Below are 9804 nucleotides of genomic sequence, written 5' to 3'. Positions count from 1 at the left end.
TCTGTCCTTAGAGTAAGATGCAACTTTTAAAATAATGACGAATATAACAGTATTTTGAAAGAAATGTGCTATGGAAAGAGCATGTTAAAAATGAATGTATGTAATTCATTTCTCTCTTTTTTTCCCCTTTCCCCTCACATCCTTTTATATGTAATTTTGTATAACAATGAGGGTCTCCTTCCATTTCCAAGCAATTCCCCTTCTCTTTCCCATTCCCTCCCACTTCTTGTCCCTGCTTAATGGTAATCTTCTTCTCATGCTCTTCCTCCCTACTCTGTTTTGAGTTGCCCTCCTTATATCAAAGAAGACATTTGGCATTTGTTTTTTAGGGATTGGCTAGCTTCACTTAGCATAATCTGCTCTAATGCCATCCATTTCCCTGCAAATGCCATAATTTTGTTATGTTTTAGTGCTGAGTAATATTCCATTGTGTACAAATGCCACATTTTTTAATCCACTCATCTATTGACAGGCATAAAAAAAAAGAGAGAGAAATGAATTACAGTAGATGGGGTAGAGAGAGAAGATGGGAGGGGAGGGGAGGGGAGGGGAGGAGGGATAGAAAGGCAGCAGAATACAACAGACACTAGTATGGAAGTACGTATAAATGTGGATGTATAACCAATGTGATCCTGCAATCTGTACAGGTGGTAAAAATAAGAATTCATAACCCACTTGAATCAAATGTATGAAATATGATATGTCAAGATCATTGTGATGTTTTGAGCAACCAATAAAAAAAATTAAAAAATAAATTTAAAAAAATGAATGTATGACCATTATTGTTTTGTGTGATTTTATTGCTAAAAACAATGGCTGTAATCTTTAAAAATGCTCATTTTTATAAATAAAAAACATGCAAATAAAATTATTTAGCCTATTTAAAAATCTTCTAAATAAGGGAATTTAATGTGCCTAATATATCAGTTAAAAATATAAAAATGCAATGATTTCTAATTAATTTGCATTAACATCTTATTGATACTTATCAATACATATTATTCATAATATGTATTCCAAATTTGGTAGATGATATTGAAAATAAATATTAAGTTATCAAATATAGCCAATAATGTGCAGCTTATTTGGATCTGCATAGTAAAGCCTGCTCTGCAGTTACAACCACAAACCAAATTACTCTAAACTTCAAATTGTAATATCACAATGTGTTAAAAATCAAATATATATACATGTATGCATTCTAAATGCTTTTGAACTAATAAATACCATTTTAGAAACTATATGAAAATATTATGTTGTGTTTATCTAGGCCTTTAAGAATATACGTTCTCCAGAGTGCTTGCCCTGAACCACAAAAACAAAAACAAAAACAAAGAAAGAACATACTTTTTCCTGAATCTTAATAAATTGTTAATAAACTGCCTAAGGTCAGCCCCTGTAACTTCTTTATAGCTTTGTTTTGCCAAAAAGATTTAGGTCATTTGGTCCCTTATACCTTTTTTCAATAGCTTTTTTCTTTATAGCTATATGCTTAATTGAGAAAGTTGCCTGGAAAGTAGCTCATGCCTATAATCACAGTGATTTGGGAGGGTGAGGCAGGAGGATTGTAAATTCAAGGCTAGCCTCAGCAATTTAGATTCTCAAAATAAAAAGGACTGGGGATGTAGTTCAGTGGTAAAACACCCCTGGGTTCAATTCTCAGTACCAAAAAAAAAAAAAAATGGAAAAAAAAAGTCATGGCCTTTAAAATGATATTTTTTTAATTACAAAGAACAGAGAGATATTCTATTTTCTTCAAGAAAAATGATTTCTTTTTAGGATATGCATGGCTGAAACAACGGGAAATCCTACTGATTTTGCTCTAAGTTATTTCTACTGCTTGCTTGCTCCTAGGCCATATGCTCTCCTTACATTGTCTCTCTGTTTACCCACTATATCTACTTTATTCTGGTCCCAACTTTTTTTTCTTGGGGGGGGGGAGGATATGGAGGATTGAATTTAGGAGTGTTTAACCACTGAGCCACATCCCCAGCTCTTTTTATTTTTTATTCAGAGACAGGGTTGCATAGGACTTCATTAATTTGCTGAGGCTGGCTTTGACTCATAATCCTCCTGCCTCCGCTTCCCAAACTGCTGGGATTACAGGCATGGGTCACTGAGCCCCGATTGGCTTTGAACTTTCAATCCTCCTGCTTTAGCCTCCCAAATTGGGATCATAGGCATGCACTACTGTGCCAGCTAGTCCCAACTTTCAATTGGTGTATTCTTTCATTTTATTTTCTATGCATTTTATGTATTTCATACTGCTCTTTCATAGTTTACATACAGACCCAACTAACTCTATGGCATTCTTCAAACTTTACCACTGTGGATAACTTTGCCATTTAGGGCTTTTTTTATTGTTGTTTATATATAAACAACAATATATACATACATACATATATATATATATTTAAATTAAAAATATATATATATTTAAATTTAAAAATATATATATATTTAATTTTTTTTTATTGGTTGTTCACAACATTACAAAGCTCTTGACATATCATATTTCATACATTAGATTGAAGTGGGTTACGAACTTCCAATTTTTACCCCAAATGCAGATTGCAGAATCACGTCGGTTACACATCCACAATTTTACATAATGCCCTATTAGTAACTATTGTATTCTGCTACCTTTCCTATCCCCTACTATCCCCCCTCCCCTTCCCTCCCATCTTCTCTGTCTACCCCATCTACTGTAATTCATTTCTCTCCTTGTTTATTTTCCCATTCCCCTCACAACCTCTTATATATAATTTTGTATAGCAATGAGGGTCTCCCTTCATTTCCATGCAATTTCCCTTTTCTCTCCCTTTCCCTCCCATCTCATTTCTCTGTTTAATGTTAATATTTTCTTCCTGTTCTTCCTCCCTGCTCTGTTCATAGTTGCTCTCATTATATCAAAGAAGACATTTGGTATTTGTTTTTAAGGGATTGGCTAGCTTCACTAAGCATAATCTGCTCTAGTGCCATCCATTTCCCTGCAAATTCCATGATTTTGTCATTTTTTAGTGCTGCGTAATATTCCATGGTGTATAAATGCCACATTTTTTATATCCATTCATCTATTGAAGGGCATCTGGGTTGGTTCCACAGTCTAGCTATTGTGAATTGTGCTGCTATGAACATCGATGTGGCAGTATCCCTGTAGTATGCTCTTTTAAGGTCTTCAGGGAATAGTCTGAGAAGGGCAATAGCTGGGTCAAATGGTGGTTCCATTCCCAGCTTTCCCAGGAATCTTCATACTGCTTTCCAAATTGGCTGCACCAGTTTGCAGTCCCACCAGCAATGTACAAGTGTACCCTTTTCCCCACATCCTCACCAGCACTTATTGTTGTTTGACTTCATAGTGGTTGCCAATCTTACTGGAGTGAGATGGTATCTTAGGGTGGTTTTGATTTGCATTTCTCTGACTGCTAGAGATGGTGAGCATTTTTTCATGTACTTGTTGATTGATTGTATATCCTCCTCTGAGAAGTGTCTGTTCAGGTCCTTGGCCCATTTGTTGATTGGGTTATTTGTTTTCTTATTGTCTAATTTTTTGAGTTCTTTGTATACTCTGGATATTAGGGCTCTATCTGAAGTGTGAGGAGTAAAATTTGTTCCCATGATGTAGGCTCCCTATTTACCTCTCTTATTGTTTCTCTCGATGAGAAAAAACTTTTTAGTTTAAGTAAGTCCCATTTGTTGATTCTAGTTATTAACTCTTGTGCTATGGGTGTCCTATTAAGGAATTTGGAGCCTGACCCCACAATATGTAGATCAGAGCCAACATTTTCTTCTATCAGACGCAGAGTCTCTGATTTGATATCAAGCTCCTTGATCCATTTTGAGTTAACTTTTGTGCATGGCGAGAGGAGGGGATTCAGTTTCATTTTGTTGCATATGGATTTCCAGTTTTCCCAACACCATTTGTTGAAGATGCTATCCTTACTCCATTGCATGCTTTTAGCCCCTTTATCAAATATAAGATAGTTGTAACTTTGTGGATTAGTCTCTGTGTCCTCTATTCTGTACCATTGGTCCACCCGCCTGTTTTGGTACCAGTACCATGCTGTTTTTGTCACTATTGCCCTGTAATATAGTTTGAAATCTGGTATCGCTATACCGCCTGATTCACACTTCCTGCTTAGAATTGCTTTTGCTATTCTGGGTCTTTTATTTTTCCATATGAATTTCATAATTGCTTTCTCTATTTCTACAAGAAATGCCATTGGGATTTTGATTGGCATTGCATTAAACCTATAGAGAACTTTTGGCAATATCGCCATAGTTCTGCCTATCCATGAACAGGGTATATTTTTCCATCCTCTAAGATCTTCTTCTACTTCTCTCTTTAGGGTTCTGTAGTTTTCATTGTATAAATCTTTCACCTCTTTTGTTAGGTTGATTACCAAGTATTTTATTTTTTTTGAGGATATTGTGAATGGAGTGTTTTTCCTCATTTCCGTTTCAGAAGTTTTGTTGCTGATATACAGAAATGCCTTTGATTTATGCGTGTTGATTTTATATCCTGCCACTTTGCTGAATTCATTTATTAGTTCTAGTAGTTTCTTTGTAGACTCTTTTGGGTCTTCTAGGTATAGAATCATGTCGTCCGCAAATAGTGATAATTTAAGTTCTTCTTTTCCTATTTTTATGCCTTTAATTTCTTTCATCTGTCTAATTGCTCTGGCCAGTGTTTCGAGAACTATATTGAATAGAAGTGGTGATAGAGGGCATCCCTGTCTTGTTCCAGATTTTAGAGGGAATGCCTTCAATTTTTCTCCATTCAGAATGATGCTAGCCTGAGGCTTAGCATAGATAGCTTTTACAATGTCGAGGTAAGTTCCTGTTATCCCTAGTTTTTCTAATGTTTTGAACATAAAGGGATGCTGGACTTTGTCGAATGCTTTTTCTGCGTCTATCGAGATGATCATATGGTTCTTATCTTTAAGTCTATTGATGTGGTGAATAACATTTATTGATTTCGTATATTGAACCATCCTTGCATCCCAGGGATGAATCCTACTTGATCATGGTGCACAATTTTTTTGATATGTTTTTGTATTCAATTCGCCAGAATTTTATTGAGGATTTTTGCATCTAGGTTCATTAGAGATATTGGTTTGTAGTTTTTTTTCTTTGAGGTGTCTTTGTCTGGTTTCGGAACCAGGGTGATGTTGGCCTCATAGAATGAATTTAGAACAGCTCCCTCTTCTTCTATTTCCTGAAATAACTTGAAAAGTATTGGTATTAATTCTTCTTTAAAGGTTTTGTAAAACTCCGCTGTATACCCATCCGGTCCTGGGCTTTTCTTGGTTGGTAGTCTTTTGATTGCTTCTTCAATTTCATCCATTGATATTGGTCTGTTCAAATTGTGTCTATCCTCCTGACTCAGTCTGGGCAAATCATATGACTTAAGAAATTTATTGATGTCTTCACTATCTTCTATTTTATTGGAATATAGGTTTTCAAAATAATTTCTAATTGTCTTCTGTATTTCTGTAGTATCTGTTGTGATATTGCCTTTTTCATCCCGTATGTTAGTAATTTGAGTTCTCTCTCTTCTTCTCTTCGTTAGCATGGCTAAAGGTCTGTCGATCTTATTTATTTTTTCAAAGAACCAACTTTTAGTTTTGTTAATTTTTTCAATAGTTTCTTGTGTTTCAATTTCATTGGTTTCTGCTCTGATTTTAATTATTTCTTGCCTTCTGCTACATTTGCTGTTGTGGCCTAGCTCATCTATTTATTTCAGTTGTTATCTATCAATGAATCACTGGTCATCCAAATGGATTAAGTTCCCAATTCTGGTGTCAGTCATATGTTTGAGTGGAGAGCTTAAATGTGGACATGGTCCCTAAAGAACTGTCTTTTCAAAAAGAGTTTGAATCAAATAGTATATTAATCTTTTGCGTGTAAGAAGTAGGTATTTCATTCAAATTTGCTTAACCATAAAAAACAATTATTGACTACTTACTCAAGCATTCATCAAATACTTATTGTCTGTCTACTATATTTTAGGCACTCTTCTCATATATTGAAAAATCCAGGGATAGAAAAGATTTCATTTGAATCCGGTTGTTTAGAGAATAACATTAGGTGTTTATCACTATCTATTTTTTAGCTTTTTCTGCTGTTTTTATTTCCAGGCTACTATAAGATTGTCATGGGCAACACTGATCATACATTTTTTATTAATGCCTGTGGAGAGAAAACTGTTTCTCTTGTAGATTCAAGAAGTTTCAGGACCAAGATGTATTATATGTCTGTTGAAAAATAAGACATATGACTAGAGCTAGATAGGTATGCTTCACATGTTAAGGCCTAAATCGGGTGGTGAGATCAGGTCAATATGAACCTCTTAGGCTAAGAATGGGGACTTGTAGTACCCTCAAAGGAAATGAAAGTCTCTTGTTGTGGGGTTTAATATATATATATATATATATATATAGATAGATAGATAGATAGATAGATATAGATATATATTTAATTGTGGTTGGACACAATACCTTTATTTTATTTATTCATTTTTATGTGGTACTGACGATTGAACCTAGCATCTCATACATGCTAGGTGAGCACTCTACCTCTGAGCCACAACCCCAGCCCCTACTTGTTGTGTTTGAACCATGTTCAATTTGATTAATCTGTATTTAATATTTTTTTTATAATTTCTTCTTCTATATCGTTTTGTGCTCGTATTGGCCAAATGTGAAGATCTCGTGTAACTTCAAAGAAATGAAACACTGGCCATTACCCTCTGAAGGTCATCCTAGTTAGATGTGGTAACAAAGAGACTGGCAAATTCCAGATTTCCTTCACTCTCTTTCACTCACCTTTATCTCATCTTGCTATTTACGAAATCTGTTGATCAACAATGAACCAAGGCCCACCAATAAATGTTTGAGGCAATAATATTTTCTTTGCATCCCCACTTAGTTTGTGTACCAGATGTTTCAGATTCATTAGTTGATGACTCCTCTGTTCCTCCAACTAACCCTCTTGGATTATCATTTCATCAGCTCTAACTGCAAGTGTAGAAGGTTTAAATTCTATAAGTCTCTTATCTGATAGGATTTATTAGGGTTTCCACTTCTGTTACCAAACCCTAGCTAACCATTATTAGTATAGGAAGTGGGTACAGGGGAACAGAAACATGATGGTGGTTATCTGATCTGCCTAAATTTAAAAGATTAGTGATACTTTGCTAATAGTAATATGGCAATAATCCATTGCATGAAGTGGCAAAATAGTTACATAAATTGTAAGTGGAAAACTGGATATATATATGGAAAAAAGTAAAATCAGACCCTTATCTGACATTATATTAAAAAATCAACTAAAAATGGATTAAAGACTTAAATGTAAGATCTGAAGCTATAAAACAACTAAAAGGAAATATAGGGAAACCTTTACAACTTTGGCCTTGGCAATGAATTCATAGATAAAAATGACACAAACAATGAAAACAAAGTAAGTTGAACTACATCAAATTGAATAGCTTCTACATAGCACAGTTTAAATAATAAATACAGCGAAGAGACAACCTACAGAGTGGAGAAAATATTTGCAAACCATGAATCTGACAAAAGGAATATCCAAAATATATAAAGAAATATATACATGCTGAACAATTCAGTGGGAAGAAAACAAGTAACCTGATTTAAAAGTGAGCAATGGACCTGAATAGATACTTTTTAATACAGACAAATGACCAACGTGTGTATGAAAAAATAATTAACAGAGCAACATTTAAGAAATGAAAATTAAAACTAAAATGAACCATCACCTCACCACTATTAGAATGGCTTCATCAAAAAGATGAAAGATAGCCTAGGGCAGTAGCACATGCCTATAATTCCAGTGAATCAGCTGAGGCACAAAGATAACAATTTCAAGGCTAGCCTCTGCAACTCAGTGAGACCCTTAGCAATTTATCAAGACCCTAGCTCAAAATTAAATAAATAAATAAAGTGGGGGATTGAATCCCCAATACTGAAAACAACAGCAAAAACAACAACAACAACAAAAAGATGAATGATAATATGTGGAAAAAAGGAACCCTTGCTTATTGTTAGTTGGAATTTAAATTACCTACAGCATTATGGGAAACATTATGTGGTTTCTACAAAATAAAAAGTAGAAATAACAGGGGCTGAGAAGGAAGGTCAGAGGTAGAGTGCTTGCTTACCATGCAGAGAGCCCTGGGTTTGATCCCCATAACACACACACACACACACACACACACACACACACACACACACACCTTTACTAGTGAGCTATTATATGTAGTAGAGATCTTCAGTGGAATATCCACAGTCTGCAATTACAATGTTTTGACAAATTTTTCAAGTACCTGTACTGTTCAGCCTTTTTAAAGAAGTAAGTCCTATCATTTTTCATGATATAGATGAACCTAGAGGACACTAGGTTAAGTGAAATAAACCAGATGCAAAAAGACATCATCTCACTTACATGCAGAATCTAAAAAATGAACTTATAAAAGTAGAGTAAAATGTTGATTAATGAGAGAAGGAATAGGGAAATTTGGGAGATGTTGGTCAAAAATCCAAAACTTCAATCATATGGGAGGAGTTAGTTTAAAAACTTTATTATACATCTTGATGACTAGAGTTAAAATAATACATTGTATTCTTGAAAATTGTTGAGAGTAGATTTTAAGCATTCCCCTCTACCAAAATCTAAGTATGTGAGGTAATGCATATGTTAATTAGCTCAATTTAGTCATTCCACATGTATACATATTTTAAAACATCATGTCATATATGAGAAATACAATTCTTGTCAATTAAAATATTAGAACCATAGAATCAGCAATGAAGTAACTATAAAAATAGTTGTTACCATAGATTATTTTTGAGGAAATATTAAAAAAATAGGGTCACTTGCTTGTTTCCTGGTATATTGGTGAATTTGGAGAAAGAAATTCATGAGTTCAGGATTTCAAGTTTCTATCTCTAGATCCAGGTAAGAAACCAGGTGTCTTCTTTGCTCTAAAATAAACTATTTGTTTTAACTGCAGGGTAGAAATATTTCTGAAAAAATGCAGAGTCTGGCTATGTGGATGGGTAAGGTACAATGCAAATTAATTAATAACATTACAGTCTCACTGATTAGGAAGAAGTAAAAGAATTGGGGTGGGAACATAGGCAAGATTCCACTAAAGCTAAGGACAATGAATTTCCAAATTTTACCCAGCATCTTTTGTAGTAGAAATAGTCTCTTGTGTTCTGTTTGTGTCTATGAAACAGATTTTCTTGTCTAAGGCTAGTTGCTTTGTAGGGTCCAGTGATACAGGGTATGGACTTCTTCCAAGTTGTTCCATCCAATCCCTAGTCTCAGAGAAAGATACAATGACTATGGATGGGGCTTCTTTGGATTTTAGCAGCAATGTATTACACATACCACTATGATACATGTACTGAATAACCTTAAAGATTAAATAACCTAAATGGTTTGGTGTGGAGGATTCCAGAGGAAGAGGACTCTCAGCAATAGATAAGGCTGCTGCACAGTCTGCTCTGCCACTTAGGCCATATAATCTAGCAGATCTGATTATGTTTGTATTATATTTGGTATGGTTACTGTAGAGAGACTTTAGCAGTCTCCTATAGAATTTTTTTTTTCTAGTACTGGAGATGAACTCAGGTGTTGGAGAGCAACCTTACACGTGACTAAGTCACACTCCCCAGATAGTTGTTGAGGCGCTCAGTCACAGAAATGTGGCAGAGCTTTCCCCATCCTTATTGGGTTCGAGGGTTGGTGTCTTGTGCATGGCTGTGTCTTGCTACA

This window comes from Urocitellus parryii, chromosome 5 (genome assembly GCF_045843805.1).
Source record: "Urocitellus parryii isolate mUroPar1 chromosome 5, mUroPar1.hap1, whole genome shotgun sequence".
In the NCBI taxonomy this organism is placed as follows: Eukaryota; Metazoa; Chordata; class Mammalia; order Rodentia; family Sciuridae; genus Urocitellus; species Urocitellus parryii.
The sequence above is the reverse complement of the archived record's forward strand: the minus strand, read 5'-3'. Positions refer to the sequence as shown.